Source organism: Colobus angolensis, unplaced genomic scaffold (genome assembly GCF_000951035.1).
Source record: "Colobus angolensis palliatus isolate OR3802 unplaced genomic scaffold, Cang.pa_1.0 Scaffold54, whole genome shotgun sequence".
In the NCBI taxonomy this organism is placed as follows: Eukaryota; Metazoa; Chordata; class Mammalia; order Primates; family Cercopithecidae; genus Colobus; species Colobus angolensis.
Window position 1 is genome coordinate 1,719,248 of NW_012118932.1, and position 11,352 is coordinate 1,730,599.

An 11,352-nucleotide genomic window follows, 5' to 3' on the forward strand; every position below is an offset into this window, starting at 1 on the left:
CACCACCATGCCCAGCTAATTTTGTATTTTTAGTAGAGACAGGGTTTCACCATGTTGGCCAGGCTGGTCTCGAACTCCTGAGCCACCTCGAACTCCTGAGGCGTGAGCCACTGTGCCTGGCCAAATTTATTTCTTAGGCCACCCTTATGTTGGAACATGGCCCTCTAGAGTCACAGTTTGAGGGGAGTCTCCTGTTAGGCTTCCCTCTTGGCGGGCAGTAGGCTTTATCTTCCGTCCTGCGAGTCCCGAGAAGCAGGACCAAGTTCTGAAAACCTAATTTGCATAACCCAACTTTGAGGGTATCTACCAAAATAGTTTTTTGTTTCCCAGCCTTTACGGTACAGTAAGACACCCTAAAAGGAGATAGGAATAGTGGAAGGGGTCCATGCTGTCAGATGGCGAGCAACGTAGGGGCCAGAAGTGGCCGGTGGTTTCACAACGAGGAAGCCAAGGAGGCTTCAAAGTCACAGTTTTGTACGTGTCCTCAGGTCCCAATCTGGCCCCTGCGCTTTGCACACCTCCCCAAGTCCCTGTCTCCATGCCCAAGTATTACTTACGTTTTATTAGGCTTACCTACTATTTTATCCAGCATTTCAGTTATTTTCAGCACTTTATTCTTTTTATAATTCAAGGACAACTTTCCACTTGTGTCTTGTTTAACAACCTTTATTATTTTTTTTCTAGTCATAAACATAATACAAGATTGTTGTAGAAAAGTGAAAAGTGCAATAAGCCAAAAGGGGAAAACAGAAACTGCATGCAGTTCCTATCACTCAAGAAAACACTGCTAGGCCGGGCGCGGTGGCTCACGCCTGTAATCCCAGCACTGTGGGAGGCCGAGGCCTGCGGATCACCTGAGGTCAGGAGTTCGAGACCAGCCTGGCCAACATGGTGAAACCCCATCTCTACTAAAAATACAAAAATAAGCTGGGCGTGGTGGTGGGCGCCTGTAATCCCAGCTACTCAGCAGGCTGAGGCAGGAGAATCGCTTGAACCTGGGAGGCGGAGTTTGCAGTGAGCCAAGATCGCGCCAGTGCACTCCAGCCTGAGGGACAAGAGTGAGACTTCATCAAAAAGAAAAAAGAGAAAACAAACCAAAAAAACCATGTTAACATTTTGATATATGATTTTCTTGGAAAATTAGGATTATATTTGTTTATTCTTATAGATCTACACTTTGGCATAATGTTGGCATAAGAAATAGTCATGTTGAGAGTTAAGACAAGGATTGAGAAAAGCTAAATTAGTTTAAGCCGTGTCAAGTTATTCTCAAGGAAGTCCTATATTTAAGGGACAGCCTCGGTCAGTGGATCTTTCTGGTCATGATTTGGGGGAGGGGGCAGGAAACATAAGGGAACTGCGTTGCAATCACAGCAGTGCTTTTTTAGGATGTGTCTCAAAACTACTTTGGGGGAACTTGTATATCTCCACAGCTGCTGAAGGCGTCAGCTGAGGGTGAGTGGGGATGGAGGATGCTATGCCTAGGTCTCTGAGCTGGGCTCCAGAAGAATTGATGGCAGGCTGTTCCTCAGCATATGGGAGGGTGGGAAAATTGGCCTCATCACTTCTGCTGTGGAGCAAGCCAGTCTCATGGGCATGTGGCCTTCGATAGCATGGCTCTGCTGTCCTCTGTCTCACCCTCTCCCACTCTTATTTTGCCCACCAGTTACTACACACCCTGCCCAAGCCTGTGCCATCGCCTGGAGCTGCTCCATATCAGTAGTGTAGCTTTACAACACTGAAACTGAGTTTTGTCTCTATACGAGATGTCTGACAATTCAGGGAGTATTTTCAATGTATCAATTATATATTTGTAAATGGAAGGGGATCATACAATGTTTGCTTTAAATTTTGCTTTGTCACTTAGCAAAATATGACCATCTTTCCACATATCATGAGCATCCCCTCCCACCAGCTGCAAGTTCTCCTTCCATCATGCATCTACTCCCTCCCTCTATTCTCTTTGGTTGACACCTTCCTTTCCATCAATAAACAGGTTTCTCTCTCTACCATTCTTAGAAAAACAACCAACCAAAACTCCCCTGAAACTGTGTTCCCCTCTTTCTACTGCTTTTCTCTCCTCCTCCCTTCACAGGGATCCTCAAACCATCTGCATTCACTGAACGCACTCCTCGCTTTTTAATTTCAATTTTTTTTAGAGAGGGGGCTCTTGCCTCGTTGGCTTCCTCGTTACCAAAACCATTGGCCACTTCAGGCCCCCACACTGCCTGCCATTTGACAGCAGGGATCCTTTCCACTATTCCTAGCTCCTTCTAGGGTATCTTACTGTACTTTGAAGGGTAGGAAACAAAAAGCTACGTTTTGTAGATACTCTTGAAGTTGGGTTACGCAAATTCGGTTTTCAGAATTTAGAAAGCAGATGTGAGACAGGCCATATTTTTTGCAGTTTTCTTTGTTTTCTCCTGGGAAACAAGATCGTTGAAGACATGGGGTGTTCCTGCATCAGCTTTCCACTATCCAGTCCCCGCTTTGTGGGAATGGAGGACACAACTACAGTTATGGTGGCCACAGTGCTGTGTTATGGAACCCAGCTAAGTTCTACAGGTGGCTTTGCAGTAGCCTGACTGTTACAGGAGTGGTCGCTCCTCTGTGGAGTTACTTCTGGGTGTTCAGAGAGTTTTTCCTGGAGGCACAAATAGAGATCATTTTTCAGTGTACTAAATAATTTTTACTGCCTATTTTGCCGTATCAAATTCCTTTTCTGCTGGCTTCTATTTCTTGTACTGAACCTTCACCATTTGGTATCAGAAGTGCCTGCGGCCAATAGGCCCTTAAGGATGACAATATTCATTTGCTAAAAGAAAACAACGGCTGGGTGTGGTGGCTCACGCTTTTAATCCCGGCATTTTGGGAGGCCAACGGGGTTGGATCATCTGAGGTCAAGAGTTTGAGACCAGCCTGGCCAACATGGTGAAACCCTGTCTCTACTAAAAATACAAAAAATAGCCAGGTGTAGGGGCGGGCGCCTGTAACCCCAGCTACTCAGGAGGCTGAGGCAGAATTGCTTGAACCTGGGAAACAGAGGTTGCAGTGAGCTGAGATCACGCCACTGCACTCCATCCTGGGTGATAGAGCACGACTCTCTCAAAAAAAAAAAGGAAAAAGAAAGAAAAAAGAAAGAGAAAGGAAAGAAAGAAAGAAAAGAAAAGAAAAGAAAGAAAGAAAGAAAGAAAGAAAGAAAGAAAGAAAGAAAGGAAGAAAGAAAGAAAATAACTCTCTGCCTATCCTTTATGCCCAGAAAGAAATCTTTCAAGAACAAAGACAAAACAAAGATATTTTCAAGAAAACCAAAACTGAAAGGTCTTCACAAGCAGACCTTCAGAAAATTATAAAGAATATATATCAGGCAGAAGGAATAATGGTTCCAGATACAAGATCTGAGACGGAAGTAGGAATAAAGAGCAAAGAAGTTGGTCATTAAATGAGAGACATCTGGAAGGTGGAAGTCAAATAAATACCATCGTCCTGCTGCTTTGACTGTTTTCTTCTAGCAAGTGAGGTATAGGAGATGGATACAGTTTCCAAAGTAGTATTTCATGTTTATTCACCAGCTTCGTTCGGTACTGTTGACAGGCGGCTGTCGTGGTTTGGCAATGGCTTTCCAACTCTGAGTCATAAATAAAGTGCTGTGTTCTTGAATGTAATAGTTCCAGTGTTGGTCTCCTGAGTCCCCACTTTACTGATAGGGGACAGAAGTAGTAGCTCCGTTGGTCAGTTTTGCAGTGTTCTAGGAGTCATTCCTGGGGATTCAGCCTACAGCTTGATCACTCAGCACTTCCAAAGGTTTTGTAAGAAGCTAATTCCCTATATTAACTCCTTTTTGCATAAAACATTTAGTTGTTTGCAAACAACAACAAAAACAGTGCAAGCTGGCTTCAACAATTCATCATGTTGCCAGGTGTGGTGGTGCACCCCTGTAGTCCCGGCTACTTGGGAGGCAGAGGCAGGAGGATTGCTTGACCCTAGGAGTTGAAGGTCAGCCTGGCAACACAGCGAGACCCCCAGCTCTTAAAAGAAAAAGCAGGAAACAATTCCTCATGTCACATAAAAAACAGCCAGGCTTGGTACTGCCAGGGTCCCTTGCCGCTTCTCAGGTCAGCCTTGATGCTGCCTTTCTCTTCGTGTGGACATAATCCTCAGTTCCAGCCATCCCATCCACACATGCCAAAACTGAGAAGTGTCTGTATTTTTGAGGCTGTCTCTTTTTAAAACAGGTTTATTGAAATATAATTAATATACCATACAACTCATTTAAAGTGTACAATTCAGTGGTTTTTGGTATATTCGTAGGCAGGTGCAACCATCACCACAGTCAGTTTTAGAAATTTTCATCACTCAAGAAGAATCCCATTATCCTTTATTTATCACCTGCTATCCTCATCCACCACCCCAGACTCTGGAAACCACTAATCTACTTTCTATCTCTATAGAGTTCCCTATCTGAACTCCCATATGAATGAAATCATAAGCTCTGTGTGGGGAAAAGAAAGAGAGATCGGACTGTTACTGTGTCTACGTAGAAAAAGGAAGACATAAGAAACTGCATTTTGATCTGTACGAAGAAAAATTATTCAGCTTTGCAATGCTGTTAATCTGTAACCGTAACCCCAACCCTGTGCTCGCAGAAACATGTGCTGTATTGACTCAAGGTTTAATGGATTTGGGGCTGTGTAGGGCGTGCCTTGTTAAAAATGTGTCTGCAGGCAGCATGCTTGGTAAAAGTCACCACCATTCTCCATTCTCGATTAACCAGGCACACAATGCACTGCGGAAAGCCACAGGGACCTCTGCCCAAGAAAGCCTGGGTATTGTCCAGGTTTCCCCCGACTGAGACAGCCTGAGATAGGCCCTGTGGGAAGGGAAAGACTTTACAGTTCCCCAGTCCGACACCCATAAAGGGTCTGTGCTGAGGAGGATTAGTGCAAGAGGAAGGCCTCTTTACAGTTGAGATAAGAGGAAAGCATCTGTCTCCTGCTCATCCCTGGGAATGGAATGTCTTGGTGTAAAACCTGATCATACATTCTATTTACTGTTAGGAGAAAACCGCCCTATGGCTGGAGATGAGACATGCTGGCGGCAATACTGCTCTTTACTGCACTAAGACGTTTACCTAAAGTTAAACATCAATCTAGCCTACGTGCACATCTGGGCACAGCACCTTTCCTTAAACTTATTTATGACACAGAGTCTTTGGTTCACATGTTTTCCTGCTGACCCTCTCCCCACCATTACCCTCTCCCCACCATTACCCTATACACCTGCCACATCCCCCTCGCCGAGATAGTAGAGCTAGTGATCAATAAAGAATGAGGGAACTCGGCCGGGCGCGGTGGCTCACGCCTGTAATCCCAGCACTTTGGGAGGCTGAGGCGGGTGGATCACGAGGTCAGGAGATCGAGACCATCCTGGCTAACATGGTGAAACCCCGTCTCTACTAAAAATACAAAAAATTAGCCAGGCGTGGTGGCGGCGCCTGTAGTCCCAGCTACTCGGGAAGCTGAGGCAGGAGAATGGCAGGAACCTGGGAGGCAGAGCTTGCAGTGAGCCGAGATCGCGCCACTGCACTCCAGCCTGAGCGACACAGCGAGACTCCGTCTCAAAAAAAAAAAAAAAAAAAAGGGATGAGGGAACTCAGAGACCAGTGCCAGTGTAGGTCCTCACTTGCTGAGCGTGGGTCCCCTGGGCCCACTTTTCTTCCTCTATACTTTGTCTCTGTGTATTTCTTTTCTCAGTCTCTTGTCTCCACCTTGCGAGAAATACCCACAGGTGTGGAGGGGCAGGCCCCCTTCAGTCTGTAGGCCTCTGTGGCTGGCTTCTTTCACTTAGCAGAATGTGTTCATGGTTCATCCGTGTTGTAGCAGGTATCAGTACGTCCTTACTTTTTATGGCCAAGTGCTATCCCATTGTACGGATATACCACATTTTGTGTGCCCATTCATCTATTGATGAACCTCTGAGTTGTTTCATGTTTTGGCTATATTGTAAACTGTGCTACTATAAACTTTTGTGCACAAGTTTATTTGTGGACATATGTCTTCATTTCTCTTGGTATATATCTAAGAGTAAAGTTCCTGCATCCTGTGGTAACTGTATGTTTAATCACTTGGGGAAACTTCCAGGTTGTTTTCCAAAGTGGCTGTATCATTTTACATTCCCTCCAGAAATGTATGATGGTTCTGACCAACACTTGTTATCTGACTTTTGGATTCCAGCCATCTCAGTCGGTGTGAAGTGGTATCTCATTGTGGTTTTGATTTGCACCTGCATTTCTTTTTAAGATCAAGGAAATCTTTTCCAGAAGTTCCCCAGCAGACTTTCTATCAAGTGCTGTTGAACAGAACTGCATCAAGTACACGTTCCCAAACCAGTCACTGGCAAGGAAAATGAGATTACTGATGAAGACTCACCTCCTGGGTTGGAGCTGGGACTGTGGGAGCTTACCCTGACAACAGGTTCTGTTAGGAAGGAGGAAGGAGGCAGAGGATCAGCTGTGTGGCTGCTACACGTGGCTTCCACGGGCTCTCACAGCTTTCCTCCTCCTCTGGCCATTTGTTCTTAGGCTCCTTTTCCTCTGTCCACTCCTTAAATGTCAATGCTCCTGGTCTTCAATGTCCTCCATGTATACTCTTTTTGGATCATCTCATTTATTCTCATGGTTTCCATTTCTACTTGATGCCTTCTGAAATTGCTTCTTTTCTGAGCTTCAGATTTACTGATAATAATAAGGAATACTATAACAATAATAATAGCACTACCATTTTTTAATGTTTTTGAGATGGAGTCTTACTTATTGCCCAGGCTAGGTGCAGTGGCACAATCTCGGCTCGCTGCAACATTTGTCTCCCAGGTTCAAGCAATTCTTCTGCCTCAGCCTCCCGAGTAGCTGGGACTACAGGCATGTGCCACCATGCCTGGATAATTTTTGTATTTTGAGTAGAGATGGGGTTTCACCATCTTGGGCCGGCTGGTCTCAAACTCCTACCTCATGATCTGCCTGCCTCGGCCTCCCAAGGTGCTGGGATTACAGGCATGAGCCACCGCACCCAGCCTAGCACTGCCATTTATTAGATACATATTACCTTCCAGGCTCTGTACCTTATCTTATTTAATTATCACAACAAGTCTATAACCCTATCCTTTTTTTTATTTTTTATTTTTAAGACAGGGTCTCACTCTATCACCCAGGCTGGAGTGCAGTGGTGTGATCTCAGCTCACTGCAACCTCTGCCTCCCAGGCTTTAGCAATCCTCCCACCTCAGCCTCTATAAACCTATTCTTATCCCTGTCATACAGACAAATGAACAGGCTTTTTGCAAAAGGTAATGCAACTAATAAGTTAGTGAAGCTGGAAGTTGGACCCAGTCTGCTTGACTCCAGTGCCCTGCTCCACTGCCTGTTAGGCTTCTGTACCTACTCCAAACACAGGACAGCCCAACAGAACTCACCGCCTTCCCTGGAACAAGCCCTGTCCCCATGCTCCCTGCAGCAGTGAGGGAACTACCATGTATTAGTGTCCCAAACCCCTCGTACCAATTTACTGCGTTAATCCATTCTCACATTGCTCTAAAGATCCGCCCAAGACTGGGTGATTTCTAAATAAAGAGGTTTAATTGACTCCCATTCTACATTGCTGGGGAGGTTGCAGGAAACTGACAGTCATAGTGGAGGGGAAGCAGGCACCTTCTTCACAAGGTGGCAGGAGAGCGTGTGAGTGGAGGAAACGACGGATGCTTATGTAACCATCAGATCTCACGAGAACTCCCTCACTATCATGAGAACAGCATGGGGGAAACCGCCCCATGATCTGATCCCCTCCCACCAGGTCTCTCCCACAGCACTTGGGGATTACAAGTCAAGATGAGATTGGGGCGGGGGCACAAAGCCTAACCAGTCACACCATTTGCCCAATTAAGTCCAGCATCCCATGGACTCTCTCCCTCCTCCGCTGTCCCTTTGCTATGTAATGCAAACGTTGCTTGCTAATTATTCCTTGAACCCAGTTCTTGTTCCTCATTCTCCAGTGTATTATCTGAGTTCCTGTATGCTGTGACTGGTGTGCATGTGCCTGGCATTTCTCAGCCTTAGGGGTGGCTGGCTGTGCAGAATCTTCAGATGGCTGGAGCCCCTGGGTTGGTTGTTCCCATCTGCGAACAGCCCCCTCCTTTGTTAACCAGTGTGTCATACAACAGCAGTCATTTTTGTGTATGAATAATGAGGGAGATGTTAAGAAGCACGACCTGGAGTAGACTGCACAGCCACCCGCCTCTCCACTTTCCCTCTCACTGCCTCCTTCCTCCTGACTGCGGCAGAGAGAGGTTGAATCACTCCCTTGTGAGAAACTACTGGGTGGGGGGCCATCCCCTCACCACCCTCAGGACCAGGTCCACATTCCTTACTGTGGCTGACAAGGCCCTCCACGGCTTCCAGTGTCCCCTTCCCACCTCCACTCATGTGTCTGTGAGTAGCATTTGGTGCGGCAGAAACATCACGCCTTTCTGCAGCCTTCTCCTCTATTCTGTGCTGTTACTCACCCCAGTTTCTTGGCTCACATGGTTTCACTTGGGTAATATGCTAATAACATGGAAGTTAAGACCGGCGGTGGCATCAAGTAACCGGGTTCAAGTCCTTGCTCTGTCACTTGTTCATGGTGAAAGCACTCAATCTCTCTGAATCCCAATTTATACCAGACATAAGTGGTTGCTTTCTTTTTTTTTTTTTTTTTTTTTTTTTTTTTTTTGAGACGGAGTCTCGCTCTGTCGCCCAGGCTGGAGTGCAGTGGCCTGATCTCAGCTCACTGCAAGCTCCGCCTCCCGGGTTCACGCCATTCTCCTGCCTCAGCCTCCCGAGTAGCTGGGACTACAGGCGCCCGCCACCTCGCCCGGCTAGTTTTTTGTATTTTTTTTAGTAGAGACGGGGTTTCACCGTGTTAGCCAGGATGGTCTCGATCTCCTGACCTCGTGATCCGCCCGTCTCGGCCTCCCAAAGTGCTGGGATTACAGGCTTGAGCCACCGCGCCCGGCCCAGTGGTTGCTTTCTTTATCCATTTTGCTTAACTGCCCTAACCCCCAAGAAGCCTCCCCTAACCCTCCTTCTGAAGGACCCTATGCAAAACTCTGCAGGCGCCATGCATTGACAGTTGTCTGATTATTTCCCTACCCTGCTTGGCTGAGGTCTCCCAGGCATGGAATCCCTTTGAGATTCATCTCAGGCCCTCGAGTCCAGCCTGGGCGGGCCCGCTACGGCCTATCTGTCAAGGTCAGAGCAGGAGGTCTTCCGGAGAAGGTGGCAGCATACTGGGGCATCGACCATAACACTAACAAACGCAGAAGCTCTAGGGAACGACACCCGCCCGCTGGAGGCTCTCCAGTCTGAGACCCCACTGGAGGAGCTTTCCATGTGGCTGCCTCTCGCCTTTTATCCCAGGGGGCGGAGCCAACGCCAAGCGTGGCAATGACTCACCTTAACCTAATCAGGATGCAGCCTGCTCGTTCATCCATCCATTCATTCATCCATTCATTCATTCAGAGGGATCTATCAGGGTGCCGGTCAGGCGCGGGTCCAAATCCTGCATCTCCAGCGGCCTCCTGGGGGTCGGTCCTCAGGAGGGCTCATAAGTGGAAGGCTTTAGAATGAAGGGACAGGGCCGAGTCCTGGACTGTGGGGAAAGAGGAGCGAAGGTTGACAACCACGCCGACAGGGGCATCCCGCGCGCGTGGGAGAATGTGTAGGGCAAGCAGCAGGGAGAGACCATCTCGGAGACAGGGGAACAGCCAAGCAGAATCCGCTGTGCTGGGCGCGGGGGAGGCCGGGAAAGACAGCACATCTGTGGGGCAGGAGGAGAGGAGGGGAGGGAAGGGAGTAGAAACACTGCTCCTGCCAGCCGCGGGTGATGGGGACACATGTCCAGCTCGCTGAGTCCGAGGGCCTGGGCCCGCTTTTGGTGCCCCATGTTTCTCCGGCGCCCAGCTGTGTGCGCAGAACCATGTCTGCTCCAGGGACAGCAGTGAACGAGCACCGTCCGGAATGGCAGAGCCAACGCGTGTGGCTCATTCCAAGAAAGGTCCCTACCTTCATATATAAACTTCCTAACAAAGCTGCTGGGTCACGGCTTACGGGAGAGGGCGGTGGGCTCAAGGTTCGGCCCCTTTCTCTGAATCTGGCATTTGGAGCAGGCTTTAAGACTTCGGGAAAAGCCGGGCCCCTGTGCAACCACCAAAGGCTGCTTCTCCTGTCCTCAGGGCTAAGATCTTGTTCCAGTCCTCCAGTCCTCGGGGTCTACTCCAGGGGTACAAGGTGCGAGTGGCTCTCTAGAGTACATTTGCCTTTTGGTGCTGCCTTGCATCCTCACTTTGACCCTGAGGGCTGCAGTAAGCCCTGCAGGGTGCTCCACCTTCAAGCATGGGAAGATATGATGCTGGCCGCCTTCTTCCTCCGGTTGCCTGAAAGGGCCCGTGTTTCTCCTTTGCTTCACAGAGAACGCAACACACAACATTAAACACACACAAAGACAGTGAAGGAGAGCAAGGCATCTTCATCAAGGAGGGCGCACCATCTAACAGTCCGCGACCTTGCAGTGCGCCTCTGCAAAGTGGGGACTCCGCTCTGTAGCAGGAGATGGGGGTGTTAAGGATTTTGAAAGTGGTTCCCAGTTTTCCGAGGCAAAGGTGTCTGGGGCTGACGAATGACTTTTGAGAAGGAATGATGAGAAATGTCCTCATTACAGAATTTTCCCAGCCACACTGTGAGTCCCAGGCAAAGGCCCCATGACCACCACCCGGAGCGCTGCGTGCTCCCTGGCAGGGTCTCCTTTGCCTTGTCCGCGCCCCCACGCCACCCCTGGGCCAGGAGGCCATCCTCTCATCCTGGGAGTGCTGGCCTGGCCCGAAGTGCAGCCCCCAAGGCCGGGAGCCGAGATTCTTCTCGGCTTCGGGCTCAGCGCTTTGCAGCGTCGCGTGGTTTCTGCTTCTCGCCCTGTTCCCGTTTCATGCCTGGGGGGACTAAGACCCAGTGCGGTTATGGGCCTCCCTGAGAACACCCGCCGCTAGCAGAAGCGGATTCAACCCCAGGCCTCAACCTGGGCCCAGACCCATGCTCTGGAGTGGAGTTTACCCACGGCTGCCCTTCCTGGGCAAATGTCACCGCTGCCCCCGTCCCCCTAGGTCCAGGGAGGGTCAGTGCTCGGAGCCAGCAGACCCCGGCCTAGGGACAGGTGCCCGCGAGAACGTGGGGACGCCCCCCAGCTCCCCTGCCCTCCTCCCTAGAGGCTGGGCCTGCCGGTTTCCCGGCTGCGCGCAAGGTGGGAACGGAGCCGACTGTGGTCCGCTCGCCCTC